A 15,796-nucleotide genomic window follows, 5' to 3' on the forward strand; every position below is an offset into this window, starting at 1 on the left:
TGCATTCCCAGGCTCACACAGTATATATACACCCACTTTTTCCAGGCAAGCATTCTCTGAAGATGCCAGCCACAGATGCTGGCAAAACGTCAGGAAGAAACTCTGCTAGAACATGGTCACATAGCCTGAAAAACCCACAAAAAACTATGGATGCCAGCCATGAAAGCCTTCGACTTCACAATTAGCTTACACTTTGTAAACCGCTTAGGGAGTGCTTAAGTGCACTGATATGCAGTAAAGAAATGTACTTGCTATTGCTATTGCTATGATATAGGGGCCAGATGAGCCTTTCAGTAGGTGGAATGCCACCATTAGAAAGATTCTTTCTCTTGTAGCTATTAGTCTGTCATTGTATGGTGAATACACTTGGAGGGAAGTCTGGTATTACAGTATTACCTTTATGTTGAGGTAGATAAATACACCAGTAGTTGCTCTTTCAGGTAATGCCAATAGTTCATGGAGGACAACTGACTGCCGCAAGCAAAAGTACTCTGTGAACAACCAGATGGTGTCAGAATTCCCCAAAACCTGACTACTGAAATGTTCCCACATGTAGTGCCATTAACACAACTAGGAGAGGTCATCTATATATAACCTTCTGTCACTGAAATTAGTACTGTTTCCAGATCCTTAATTTTAGTTAAATGGTGCACTAGGTTGCACTGGACTGCTCTGTCTTCTCCTCCTTCTCCTCTTCTTCCTCTATATATTTGTCACCAAGAGCAGAATTTCATTGGGTAAATCTCTCTTCCGCTGGCTCAGCTCTTCTATGTCTTATAAGACCTTCACATAACTTCCTGGAAAATTCTGCAGGACCAATGAGCAGATCTGCCCTGATTTCTTTTGTCCTGTCACAAATATATTATTGCTTTAGTTTTCCATACTCTGACCATGGTAAACAATACAGACGTTTTCCCATGAAAGTTACACAGTTTTCCCCAATCTCACATGGTAGCAAAATGTAGTGTACCAACCTATTTACATTTAGATTATATAGTTTTTCTTTCCTTGAACTAAATGTGCAAGCTAAGCTTTTTTCAAATATATGCTTTTCCATATACCACACAGTGCATGTTAACATCCATTTTCAAGTCTCCTTCAAACACATGAAATATGCCCAACTTTTAACAACAAAACACATTTAATGTGGCCACTGTTCATCTCTAATGAATGAAAAATATTTTTTATCGCAAGGCAAGGCACATTAGTTCTTGAACTAGCAGGAATCCAGTGGGCTGCAGTTTAACTTGTCTTGCCAACATGCAAACCTTGCCTATATGTTCAACTGGTGGAGCAAGTAGTCTGTACTTTGAGTAAAGCCAGAACAATAAGGCTAAACTAGATAAGCACACAATAAAATAAAGAGTGTCTATATAAAGTAAGTGATCCAGCCACCTTGTTGAGAGTCAGATTGGTGTCAATGATCTTCCATGAGAATTAAACATTTCTTTTGACCTTGCCACCATGTTTATGCAATCAACACTTTCTATGTTTAATGCAATAACCTCCAGACTTTGGAAGTTTGTGGCATATTAGTTTATCTTTAAGGTGCCACAAAAATATTTACTGATTCTGATTTTTTTAAAAAGTTGTTGTTCAGTGATCTGCAACAGCTATTACTATCTTAAGAGGCGATGCATCCTTTTCTTGCTAACAACCTTCCATATATTTTTTCTGCTGCCACTTTTTTTGTTATCTTCACATTTTACAATTTCTCATATGTGTCCAAATACAGCTGCATCTGTTCTTAATTTTCACTATTGTCTAAATACATCAGCCCTCTGCTTCATGAATTGGACATGGTTTTGTGGTCTGAAAGCCCAAGTCCAGGAAATTAGAACAGGTTAAGAACTTGAAAAGCCCTATTGGATGAAACTGTAACCCTGTTCTCACCATAGTTTCACCATTCTGTTCTCACTGTGGCCAATTAAAGGAACTATCAGCCTCAACAGACCAGCGATAAAGGCTCGCATCAAAACAGAGTGGGGATTTGATGTTTGCATGGCACACCCTCATGCCGGTGTGATGTCATGTGCCTCACTGCATGGCAGGTGGTGTCATGGTGCTCCTCTGGTGCTGTGTTCAGATGACGCAGCACCAAAGGAGCGCCAAAAAGCCATGGTGCTGGCTGATATGGTGCCCTTTTCACGGTGCAAAAAGGCCAGATTAGGGCCACAGCATGTAGTTGCCGTGGCCCCAATCCAGCACTGAAAAGGGCAGTCTGTTCAGCCCCTGAGAGAAGCCTACCAATCGGATATGAATGCAACTGCATCCTTTGTCTCGTATTCCTCAGCACGTGATACATCCATTGCCACAACCATCTGTCAATGAGAGGATCTTGACAAAAGAGTTGCTTCCACTCACAGACAGTGCAGGACATATGGACTGAGATAAGTGCATCAAACCTCATACTCAAATTAAATTCCTCACACACCCCTAGCCTGAAATCTAGAAAGCCTCTGCTAGTCAGTGGAGACACCATGTGTATAAAGAATACTTACAAATCTTCTTGCTCTTGGCAATAAGATATGTCTCAGTGCACTGTCAAGATTTCCATCAAGACCTGCAGAGAGAAATACTGTCAACTTGTGTTTGTCAAGGTGTCATTTTATTCAATTTATGGTTGACCCAGGCTGAAAAAGGTACTATTTGATTTTTTCAGTTGATTTTGCAAGGAAAAACGTTTTTTGGCAAAAATAATGTTTTGCACAAAAATTACAATGTTTCCTGATAAAAACACTGGGTTTCACACAAAAAGCATTGCAAATCCCTCCCCCACAAGAAGTCCAAAAACCATACATACAAAGATCACTGAAAAATGAGCAAAAGCTCATGTAAGTGGACAGGCCCTCCTCTCTGTCCCACCACCCTCTCAGGTGCATTTAGTGAGAACAAGAGAGAGGGCTTTCTGGATGGCTGCTCCCAGGCTTTGGAACTACCTCCCTAGAGAGTTTTGGTCAGCTACAAACCTGCTTTCGTTTTGGCAGCAGATAAAAACATTTTTATGCTGCCAGGCTTTCACACACTGATGTGGATGCTGTAAAAGTTTTATAAACGGTTTTTAAATTTTAAATTTGAACAGGTATTGTTTTTAACTGTTTGAAATTGTTTATTTTTTAAATTTTGTAATTTTAATGCTTTGTTTTAACTTGGACTGTTTAAAATTTTGTTAGCTGCCTTGAGTCCCTGTACTGGGAGAAAGGTGGGATTTTAATAATAATAATAATAATAATAATAATAATAATAATAATAATAATTGTTATTATTTCAGATAGCTGGGAGAAAATATTTGATTTTTTTTAAAAAACTTCATGAGCAAAAATGAAATAAATGGTGTAGATTCTTTCCTTTATGTCCAATCTGTGCCCATTTCCATCACTGTGGGTATTTTGTAGAAAGACATGTGGGAATACGATATGTTTGGAAACAATCTGCTGGTGGTATCAAAATGAAAACTGCATTAGCCCCAGTCTGTTTATCCCTGGGTAACTCCTCTGGAGTTCATGCACTCGTTGAAATATCTGTACATCTTCTGTTTAAATATTGTATTGAAAATGACAGCCAAAGTATTTATTCATCACAAAGACCTGAGAGCTGTAGAGGTTCATGCCATTTAAATGATGGGGCTTGCTTAGCTCTACTGGTGGTTATGCACTTGGCTTAGCTTGCTTTACATTTTACAGTCAGATGCTCTTTTTAGCCTGCAAACCTTAAGGTTAACCTGTGCTCCCAGGAGAACTGTGTACTGTAAGCAACTAAAGCAGCTTCATTCAATGCTGATCTCTCCCTCTCCTTACTTTTTGGCACTTGACATGACATGTAAAAGATGCTTGGCTTTCTTTATTCACCACAAAATGCTGGCAGGCTTTGGACTGGCCTTTAGATTGCTTCTGTCTGAGTAGTGGGGAGTGTATTTAGAAACAGGAGGGCGAGACAGAAGGCAAATGAAAGATAAAGGTTGAGTATCCATTATCCAAAATGCTTGGGACCAGAAGTGTTTTGAATTTTGGATTTTTTGGATTTTGGAATATTTGCATGTGCATAATGAGATATCTAGGAGATATCTGTGTAAATTTACAGCGCTTCATAAATAAAGGTTAATAATAATAATAATAATAGGAGATGTTTAATCTAAACATGAAATTCATTTATGTTTCATATTCTGCTTATACACATAGCCTGAAGGTAATTGTGTACAATATTTTCAATAATTTTGTGCATGGAACAAAGTATGTGTCCATTGAACCATCAGAAAACAAAGGTGTCACTATCTCATCCAACCATATGGACAATTTTGGATTTCGTGTATTTCAGATTTTGGATTTCCGAAGAGAGAGAGAGAGAGAGAGAGAGAGAGAGAATTCACTGTGAAATGTACAGGGTGCTGATATGTTTCTTTGTTCACTCACACATCAGAAGCAGAGATAGAAGGGATGACTCAGAAGAACAAGAAGGAAACTTCTCCCATTCCATGTATAAAAGCTGACTGGATTGGCAGATGAATGTTTCTTCATCCCTGATGACGCAGTGGTTAAATGCCTGTACTGCAGCCACTCACTCAAAACCATAAGGTTGTGAGTTCAATACCAGCAAAAGGGCTCAAGTTTGACTCAGACTTGCATCCTTCCGAGGTCACTAAAATGAGTACCCAGATTGTTGGGGGCAATTAGCTTACAGTTGTAAACTGCTTAGACACTGTTAGTTCAGTAGGAAGCGGTATATAAATGAAGCTGTTTTGTATCACCCACAATGCTTGAAGGTAGCAGCCTAGTCAAGGGGACACAGAAAAGTGTGCATGATATACAGTACATACATTTAACACTAAACTGAATGAATGTTGCCTGCTTCCCTGCTGTGTCACAGTATCTTTTGCTTTACTGCATAAAGCAACTGCTCCATCAAAAAGTCAAACTTTATCAGTAGAGCTGGAAGGGGAAACTACATGCATCGGAATTTCTAATGCCTTGTTGACTGTGGGGGACCTGTCTTCTTTCATCTCCTTTGATAATGCTGGAATGAGGTTGTACCAAATAATTGCAAGTACCACGTATTCAATCAGGCTGTCAAGATAGCTCATGGGGGGGGGGGGGGCAGGGAGACAATTGCCACAAGATATTTTGTCTACTGAGGTTGGGAAAATTGCCTCCCGCCAAAAAAAATTCAATGCCTTTTTTAATGCAAAAATGTTGTAGGTTTATTTTCACACACACCCAAATCGAACCTGTGGTATACCACCCTTAAAATGGATTTTTACAAGTCCCCTTTGGCTCTGGATCTTCCCAAAATAGCCTGACCCCTCCAGAGCCACACTGGGCGATGGTTTGCATGTGCATCCCACCATGCCACCTGCTGGTGCCAGTGTGAGTCACTCCCTCTGAAGCCAAAAACGAGACCATCACATGGCTGGGTAGTCCCTTCTGACTTCAGAAGAGATTACTTGCTCTAGCAGTGGTGGCAGATGGTACACAGGGATGCATGTGTGAATAGCCACCCAATGTGACTTCGGTATCACTTTATGAAGATCAGGAGCAAAAGGTGACTTTTTAAAATCCATGTTAAGGGTGATATACCATAAGTTTGTTGTTGAACTGGCCATGCATCATCTGAACAGTCTGCACCAGGACCAGGGGTTGGCCCTGCATCATCCGGATTGATCGCCATGAGGACAGGGGAAGGACATGTTATTTGGTCCATGTGGACACAGCCCAGTTCACTCATGGGGCCAGTTCATGCAGGGCATTGCTGGGCCAAGCATTTGTCTGAGGCAAAAAAAAAAAAAAAAAAAAAATCCAACAAACCCAAGATGGCATCTATTCTTATTCCATATACAAAACCTGGCAGTGTCTAGCAGTTGAATGGTCTTCAGTGCTGGCAATGGAACAGTACCTTGCAATGTGCCTGGAGGCAGACATCTAGCTTAAGGGGGCACAAAGAAGGCTGTGTGGCATACTACCTCTTCTCCAACATCTTATTCCTACCTCCCAACTTCTACTACCTCATATAACTGCCTCATGCTTTCTAACAACAGGGCCAACCCTGATCCTAGGACTTCTGGATTGCCACTTTCATGGACAGAAGACAACAAAAGTCTTCTCTGTTCAGATTTTACACCATGTATAGGGACATTATAGCCCATGGATCACATGCAAGGCCCCATTTTTTGTATCTCCTTAACCCTCTCACAGTCCCTGAAAGCACTCCAACCCACCATTTTTAAAAAAGAAAAATCATCATTTTCTTCAGAATGAGCCCCCAGCACCTGAAGATATCTTCACCCACAGAATTCCCCAGAACCCCCAAATACCTCCTTACCATTTTGAAAGGGGCTATAGAGGGAAACTATTTGGGCTTGCTGATATTGTGTAGCCTGGGAAGGGGATCTGAGGGGAATTACCCAGTCCTGTTTTCAGCCAAGCCTACCTCATAGCTCACTATGGAAACCCTTTGTTTGACTTTTCCCTTTTCTGATCTGGTTAGGAAGTGAAGTGTCCAGCTGGTGCTTGACACCCACAAAAGAGAAAACTTTACTGTTTGCCATCTCAGGCACCTGAGTGCATGTGTTGTGGCCTGAAGTAGTTCCAAAACCACTTGCAGGTGGACAAGCTCCTTTGTTTTGAAGGTCTGGCTATGGAGAGTGGTACATTAGAAATGGTGGTGCTCCAGCAGTCATTTCAGGCCCAACAAGAGGGATAGCACTAGTTGATCCCCATGCCAAATTCGGGCAGTTGGAGGGCATGGACTTTACCTCCCATTTAGTCATCTTGGCCAATGGCCTGGGATTCTATAAGCTGAAATCCAAAACACCCAGAAGGCCAAAGTTTGGATATCACTGCTCCAGAGAATTTCTCTCTTGACAGCATAACATACAAGAAGTGTGTGTGTGTGTGTGTGTGTGTGTGTGTGTGTGTGTGTGAGAGAGAGAGAGAGAGAGAGAGAGAGAGAGAGAGAGATAATAATATGTGGCATCTTAACCTTTGTGGACCCTGAAGTATTTGCTCTAGTTGCACCATGGATAATCCAGCCTTGGTTCTTTTGCATGGTAAATCAGTACTTTTTTGGTAAGGGCTGGCTTCCTCAAGGCCAAATATATTTTGCTGTTTGAGGCAGCTCTGCAAATAGTGCCTTCCCCAACCACTCAGTTCCCCCAACCACTCAATTCAAGCGGCACACTACCCAAAGCCATGCAAGTTAATTTGGCACCTGAGGTAGAAAAACCCTCAGGTCAACGCAAGGTAATAGGAGCTCCCATGTGTTGACCAAGGCAGCTGCCTCCCTCTGCCTCACAGCTGGGATGGCCCTTGGATAGCTTTGCTTCCAGTCTGCCTTGCTGATGTAAGCTTTGGCTGATGCAGAACAAGACTCTCTTTGAGCTGCAGCAGCTAACAAACTTTAAAAAGACCAGGCTGTTAGTTATACTCGATAGGTGTTCTTTGTCTACTGTGCTGAGCAAATAAAGCTGCTCTGGTGACAGTTCAGTAGAGGCTGCTGAAGAGCAATGTTCTCAGCATGTGCCATATTATTGCTGCTGTTTTTCAAATGCAGCAGGACACAGAATGAAAACCATTCTGTGGAGGGTGGGGGAAAAAACAGCATTCAGCAAGCAGAGTATATGCTAGCTTAATGTTTGTGGTAATTATGGCTGGAAGACCATTATCTCATCATTTACATCCATACAGATTTACATCCTAGAATCGTATGCTGCTCCTCAGAAGTGTTCTGGGGCCCACATTGGCATCTCATGGACATTTTAATCATTATTTCAGCATCTATGAAGGGCAGGGGTAGAAAGCCTATGGCCACTGATCTTGTTGTTGAAGCCTATGGTAATTGATCTTGTTGTTGATCTAGTGTGCCTTCAAGTCATTTCTGACATATAGCAACCCTATCATGGGTTTTTTAATAATAATAATAAATAATAAAACTTTTATTTGTATCCTGCTTTTCTGTGACAAGACAATCAAAGCGGCTCACAACACATTAAAGTCCACATTTACAAAATCATGTCCCAAATTCCTCCCCCTTAAAACAGGATTAAACATGTTACAATTAAAATATCTATTAAAAACACAATAAAAAATACAATGAGGACAGAGCGGTGGGCTCAGGAATAGTGAACAGGGAGACAGAGCTTGGACCTGGTAGTGAGAGCAGGAGGACCAGATGTCATAACCAAGGAGAACAAATCACCACAAAATGTAGTGCTCAAATGGAGGACATTTTGAATTTTTTCCTGGACAGAAGTAGGACATGTCCTGGAAAAAGAGGATGTCTGGTCACCATGGGTGATTGGTCCTTCCTCTTTGTTCTTCCTCTTTGTTCTTCCATCTTATTTCTCCCTCCTTCTTTTTGTCTCCATGCCACATCATCCCTCTTTAGAGAGATCTTGTAGAACCTTTGAGACTAACTGAAATAAAAAAGTTGGCAGCATGAGCTTTCACAGACGTCAGTCTACTTCCTCAGATGCATTTGGTCTGGAGGGAGAAATAAGGCAGTAGAGTGAAGTCTATGAAATCTCATGCTTCCAACTCCTTTCTTTCAGTTAGTCTCAAAGGTGCTACAAGATCTCTTGACATACTGATTCCACAGACTAACATAGCTATATCTTTGATGACTACCATCTCTCTGTATGTGACTGTTTGTCTCTGTCTCCTACTCTGTGGGTCAAACTACATAGTAAGTATTACTTGCATATATTCCCTGCAAATGATCAGTTTTCATTCCTCCAACAGGATTTCCTTAGCGATACATTCCTCAGCAATTAGCCTTGCAAATTAAGCCCAGGGGTCTAACTCCACACCATGTTATACACTTTCTTTCTCTCTAATATAGAGCAAGCATGAATGACCCTGAGCCAGTGCACTACATGCAGTTTTTCTAACTGTTTTATTTATTGAACAATCTCTTCACATGATTTTTAAAAAGAGCGTGTGGAAAATAGAGTAGATTTTAAAACAAAAACAGATGTGGTGGTATTTAAACCTCCATACATTGCATACTGTTCCCAGTCTGGTTGAGGGCCCTGAATACTTATTTTATGGTAGAGAGAGACATTGAACAGCATGTTATGCATTTAAGGTTACATATATTTACAAATGCATGCCATTTATTCTTTTTCCTTGTGCCACTTTAGAAATGCAACTTTCATTTTGCAAAGCAAAACCAAACCAGCACTTCAGCATTGTTCAATCTATTGCACGATATGTAATATGTTATGTGACTTGTATTTGGCTTAAACCTCATAACTTATCACCACCTTCTCATTTCTTGTAACAAATTGATTACAGCCTGAACTTGGAAGGCTGAATGTGATAGCACAATACATATCTTCACAAATGACTGTGATATCTAAAGCCAAATCTGAATTCATTTTATTCATAAGTCAGCTTTTTGTACCCATAGATTCAGAATCCACAGATTCAACCATCCACTGTTTATTTTTATTTTTTAATTTCAAAAAGTAAGCCTTGCTTTTGCCATTTTATATAATGGATACCATTTTACTATTCCATTGTATATAATGAGACTTGAGCATCTATGGAATTTGATAGCCATGGAAGGTCCTGGAACAAAATTCCAGCAGACACAAAGTGTCCATCTACACTACAGACAGATATGCCTGAATGAGAAAATAACACATGCAGGTTGCAAAGATAATTGAAGAACTCTATAGCATATATAAAGAATGTAGTACTGTGGTTAGGGTGTCAGACTGGGACCTGGGATATCTAAGCCCTACGGAGCCATGAAATTCACTCTCTGTTCGCCTGATCTATGCCATAGGATGGTTCTAAGTGGAGAGAAGAAGGCCACACATACCGCCTTAAGGAAAGATGGAGGGGTGGGGATAAATGAATATAAATGTAGTTCAGTGTAATTATTGGATTTAATTTATGTAACAACAGCAACAATTTATAATAAATAATGATAGGGATTGAGAAAACAATGTTTACAGATTTATTGTACATGTGTAAGATCTGCACATCACACTGCACTGGAAAGGAAGAGAGAGAGAGAAAGAGATGTGAGTCCCAGTATTAAAATATAGAACTGTTTCTGACAGTGGCATCACCCTATTAGATCCTGACCTAGGTTTGAAGAGCAAAAATGGCAACCTACACTGACCTCCCACCCATCCTGCTACTGCCTCACCTGGCCACTTGCCTGCTGTCCATCCAGATCCATGCCCAGCTGCCCACTGTTTGGGGGTGGGTGAACAGCCAGTCAAGTGAGACAGCTGGAGGGGATGGAAGAGATGCACTCACTTCTTCTCCACTGGCTTGTCTTCCACCTCATGGAGTAATAGCAATAGCAAGTACATTCCAACTGCCTGCTTGTAAGAAGAAAAGCCCTCCCTTCAGCCACCACCTTGGGAGAGAGAGGCAGGCTAGCTCCAACTGCCTGTCTGAAAGAAGAAAAAGCCCTCCCTTCAGCCACCATCTTGGGGGGAGAGAGGCCTGGCCTGAAAGACTAAGAGCCCTCCTTCTGACCACCATCTTGAGGGGGAGAGAGGCCTGTTATGTTTTATTTTGACTATGTATTGTACTTGCTGTTGTACACCGCTTTGATCTAATAAGGAAAAGCGGTATATAAATAAACATTATTATTATTATTATTATTATTATTATTATTATTATTATTATTTCTATACCGCTTATCAGTGCACTTAAGCACTCCCTAAGCGGTTTACAAAGTATAAGCCAGTTGTCCCCAACAATCTGGGTACTCATTTTATCAACTCAGAAGTATGCAAGCCTGAGTCGAGCTTGAGCCCTTTTGCTGGTATTGAACTCACAACCTTATGGTTTGTGAATGAGTGGCTGCACTACAGGCATTTAACCACTATACCACCAAGGCAATAGAGAAGCCATGAATGGTGTGCACTGCCCCTCCTTCTCCTGCAGTATGGCTTCCTCCTCACAAAGAAAGGCAAGGCATCAGGGAAGCTACGAGGGGCACACACTCGCCCTTCCTTCTCCACCGCCTTGGCTTCCCACTCATGGAGAGAGTCAGGTGCAGCAGAAAAGAAGGGGTGGGCACCAGGAGTAGCACCCCCCCACACACACACTCCCTGCACTTCTTAGTGACACCTCTGCATGTTTGTATTATTATTGAAATGTAACAATATTAATGCAGGGTTGAAGCATCTCAGGTTGGGTACATCTAAAGCAAATGTAATGTGTTCTACAGCCCTCATATGGAACTCTAAAACTCACTGCCTCAGCACAGCATCACTCAGCATCTTGCAGTAAGTACCTTTTAGCAGACATCTATTTTCCATCTATTGATCTGCTCTTTGCCAAGGAAACAACCCCTTTGCTTAAAGAGCATCTGATGTATAGTTAATATACCAAAATTCCTTAGCTCCATTTTTGACTGGTTAGTGATAAAGCAAAAAAGTTCATTGTTAGAAGCCTCTAACTGTCTGGCTACTTTGAGACTCATGGGGCCAGTACTAAAAGAATATGGCTCTATAACATATCCTTAGTTTGTAACTTTAGTTTCGATCTTCATTCCCCACCACAGTGGCTAGAACACAAGCCTTTAGGGAGGCAAGGAATTGAGATGCCAGCAGTGAAAAGGGGGGCATAGATGTGAACGTGGGGAAAAGATTAAATTGAGAGAGAGCCTTCGGATTAATTGAGTGACAGCTGATGTTGTTATGATTTTTCTGAAAAGAAGTATAAGCTTTTTGACCCAGCACTGTCTATCCTCATTAAGCACTAATGGCTAGATACAACATTCAGTGAAAGTGTATAGGTTAATTACTACTTCATTTCTTCTAATGCAGCTTACACATGAGATTTTAATGAATGTTAATCACAGCCTTTGTTGTTCTGTCATCAAGATAATTTGTGAGTGGAGTGGAATATTTCAGCACCATAGAATGACGTGTTTAAGATGACCAGGGAATAAGCAGAAATAGTGACCAATTCAATGCCTTTTACCTTAAAAGTGATATTTTTCCTCAGTTCTCCCTAGGAAGAAAGTTGAGACATTGCTATGAGTCAATGTCTTCTTTCTATAAGCACTGAAATTCTGAAAATAAATGGCATGTCATTATGGAGAAGTGGAGTTTTGTCCAACTTTGGAAGAAAAGGAGAGGGCAAAAAATGCCAAAAGTTTTTGTTTCAACCATGCTAACCTATTTCACTGATATGCAGCCATAGAATATAACAATAAAAGCTGAACTTTAGTGTCCACAGGTCTTAATGAAAGTTGTAGTTGTGGCTTTGCCATTGTTGTGCAGCACAGTGGACTTCCAACCTTTGTCAGCATGGCCAATGGTCAAGCATTCTGGCCCTCCCCAAAAATCTTCTGGAGAATCTAAAGTTAAGAACCAAGGGTGTAAAGAACAGAGTATCAGACTTTGAGAAGGGAGAACTGGGCACAAAATCTCAGGTAGTTGCAAGGATCGCTGGAGACCAGTCAGTCACTATCTCTTACATCAGGGTAGGCAACATGCGGTCATTCAGATGTTACTGCACAGCAGTGTCAAGCATTCCTAACCATGGCATATACTGGCTAGAAGAGATGGAAACTGCAGCTCAGCAACTTCTAAAGACCTATCTTTTGCCTACACCTATCTTTGACTGAGCATTTGGTATAGTGGTACTTGCTGTGAAGATAAAAATGAGAGGGATGAGAAACTATTAATGCCATCCTTGTTAGGACAAAAATATAATGAATTAATCAGGATTTACATTCTTCAGAAGGTAGGCTCCTGCCAACCTACAGTTATAAAAAGCAAAACTCTGTCATCTTCTTTTTCTGAGAGGCAATAGGTTGGCCATCTTTAAATATCTGAACGGGTGTCAGGTAGAAGAGGCAGCTTGCTTCTCCCACCCCCTTGCTGCTCTAGGGACAAGGACATGAACCAATAAAATAAAATTGCAAGAAAATGTGGGTCCTGTACGAGGAGAAAGGTGAAGAAATTCCAACTAAGCATTGTTCAACAATGAAATAGATTGCCTGGAAGGTAGTGCATGCTACTTCACTGGAGGTCTGTAAACAAAATTTGGATGGGCGTCTTTCAGCAGTGCCTTAGTTGTGTCCTGGCAGGAGGTTGTGCAAAGTTGGTCCTTGTGGTCCCTTCTGGTCCTATGATGCTATGTCAAACATTCATTCAAAGGCTGATGTCTGATTCCATATCCCATACATTCCTTACATAATCGTCAGTGAACGCCAACTAAAATCAGGCTGGTGGAGTCTGCATCATTTCCCTAACAATTGCAAGAACCGTATGGACATGGAACTACATACATCACAAAGCGCCAATTGATTTAATGGAATTAATATCCTCCTAGGATCTTCACAGAGCCACACAATTTACTTGATGGATAATGTTTGTATTGGGAGACTTTCGTTAGCAGCTAGGTACATTAAAATACCTGCACAGACCATCTGTCTAATGACTTTTCTTCCAAGGAGGTTGCTGCCTGTAGTTCCATTCCAGCAACACAAGATGAAAATCACTATTCACTTGAGCTGGCAGTTTCTTTCTTAACATTCAAGAGCCCTGGCTGAGATTGTTATAGGGCTAAATCAAAATGGAGCCCTTAACATAAATGCATCCCTTTCAGACTATGAAAAAGGAAATACATTTTCAGCTCCAAGGGTAATAGGTTTGCCTTTTTTCCCTGTTGTTGAAGGAAACTGGACAGAAAGGGGAACAACAGTCAGAGAAATGCCTGCATCGCTCTATAGTTGTGACATTTCTAGTAGTGTAATAACCTGAGCAGTGGCTACCTTTCTAGCAGGGGTAGTACAAGCCTGCTCACATGAAGTCAAAGTGAGGCAGGAATGCAGATTTACTTATAACATCTTCACTTGCTTAGTCACTGACCTGCTTACGTTAACCAGAAAGGTCTAAAGACTCCCTTTCCAAACCTTGCTGATCACCATGGAACAGTTAAGTTTAAGGGATGGAAAGAGGGGAAATTTGGAGAAGGGATCTCAGGTTATGTCCATATCACACTCATAACCCATATGAGCAGGCCAAAATGCCTTCTTGGTGCTACTAAGTCAGTGCAAACCCTAGGATATCTGCAATACAATTCATACTTAATAATTATGATTATCTCACATAAAGTATTGCTTTTCTGCTTCTGTTTTCAAGAGACAATATTTCCTAGTATAGCCATTTTGGGTCCTAATTTTTGGGGAAAAGAAGGATGATAATGATAACAAAAACATTATCAGCAGTAGCAGTAGTAGTAGTATTTCCCATATATAACTACTGGTATATGCCCCAAATTTGTATCTACACTGCTCATTCAATTTCCCTTTCAGTAAAATAAAATAAAATAAAATAAAATAAAATAAAATAAAGCATTTTGCAACTTACCCTCAGCTTTATTTCTCTCTACTTCCTTCCATCTTCCTTTGGTTGTTTGGTCATTTCCATTGTTTGGTCACTTTCTACAATATCCTCCTTCTATGCACAGCCTTAACAGTTCCTCCCTGTCTACTTTTCATTCATTCTTCTGAGGATCACTTACAAACAACCTGAGCTCATTTGTATAGCATATCCTCCAACATTTCACAGATGAAAACTGGGATGCAACTGGTCAAGCAGCATCAGAGCCAGCAAATTGTTATGAGTTTTCTCTGATTTGAACCTATAATGGGAAGGCCAAGAATCCATCTCCTCCTCTCCTTTCCTTCCAATCATTTAACTAAATACAAACTAGTTTGCACTTTGAATTCTGTTTGCAGCAACTGAAGTGGACTGAGGGCACATGGGATAAAACAGAAGGAGAAGAGAGAAACTAGGACATTTTAAGAGCAGATGAAAAAGTAGGATGACTACAGAGAATAATCATGTTGAGGGCATAATAGCAATCTGGAGAAGAGCAGAAAGTAGATTCAAAACATCATCTGAATCTAGGTTGACTCCACACGCACATATGTTATGTCTTTATCTTTTTGTAAAAAAAAGAGCAAAAGTAACCAAGTGTGGCCTGTGATGTCCAGCCTCAGATACATTATAGGCCACAGAGGTAGGATGAGGAACCTGTGACCTGCTAGGGGAATCTGGACTGCAACTCTCCTCATGCTTCACTATTGGTTGTGTTGGTAGGGACGGATGAATGCTGCAGTCCAACAGGATCTGGAGGCCCATACATTTCCAGCTCTGGATGCTGAAAATAGGACTACAGGAATACATTTTTCATACACCTATGAATGTCATGTTCAAACACCCAGCCCTTGTAGAATGTGGTTATCATAGTCACATATTATTTTCATCGTGACAGTAAAGAGTCAACTTTATGCATGCCACCCAAAATTAAAACTGCACTGCTCCTGCCACAGAAATGAAAGGCAAGCCTTTTGAATAGGATAGTTCACCACCATGCTTGTCATTGTACTCGAGTGATTATCTCATGGTTATCGAGCAATATCATTACAAAGAATAAAGGGTGCCTTGAACATGTTCTCAGTTTTATAGATTGCTTAAAGGTTTTACTGCATCCATCAGTTCCCTGGATTTATAATGTTTGGCTTTCAGACATCTTTTACAACATTGCTGTGATTGTTTTTAACTTTTACAATTCTAGGAGCTTGTAGGAACATGCTTGGAACTAACCCTGTGTGATTTTCATTACGTGGTGGCCTCCAAGCAATTTCTTCAAACCCATTACTGTATTTATTGGGGGATAAGCTCTGTATTTAATTGAACTGTAAGGTTCGTTTAAACCATATGTTTATGATCGCTTTTCCCACATCATCTTCCCAATACTTGCTGTAAATGTTTTAAATCGATGGCACCTAGTCTTCACGTTTTCACTGCCATGGT

The 15,796-nt window shown here is 40.7% G+C and overlaps 1 protein-coding gene across 5 annotated transcripts in view; it reads left to right on the forward strand.

Annotated features, from left to right (window-relative positions):
- KHDRBS2 (KH RNA binding domain containing, signal transduction associated 2) overlaps positions 1 to 15,796 on the forward strand; it is a 449,732-nt gene that overhangs the window by 44,757 nt on the left and 389,179 nt on the right. The gene's annotated exons all lie outside the window — the stretch shown is intronic.

The sequence above is a fragment of the Sceloporus occidentalis genome, unplaced genomic scaffold, assembly GCF_023333645.1.
Source record: "Sceloporus occidentalis isolate IW3139 unplaced genomic scaffold, rSceOcc1.0.p SCAF_6, whole genome shotgun sequence".
Taxonomy (NCBI): Eukaryota; Metazoa; Chordata; class Lepidosauria; order Squamata; family Phrynosomatidae; genus Sceloporus; species Sceloporus occidentalis.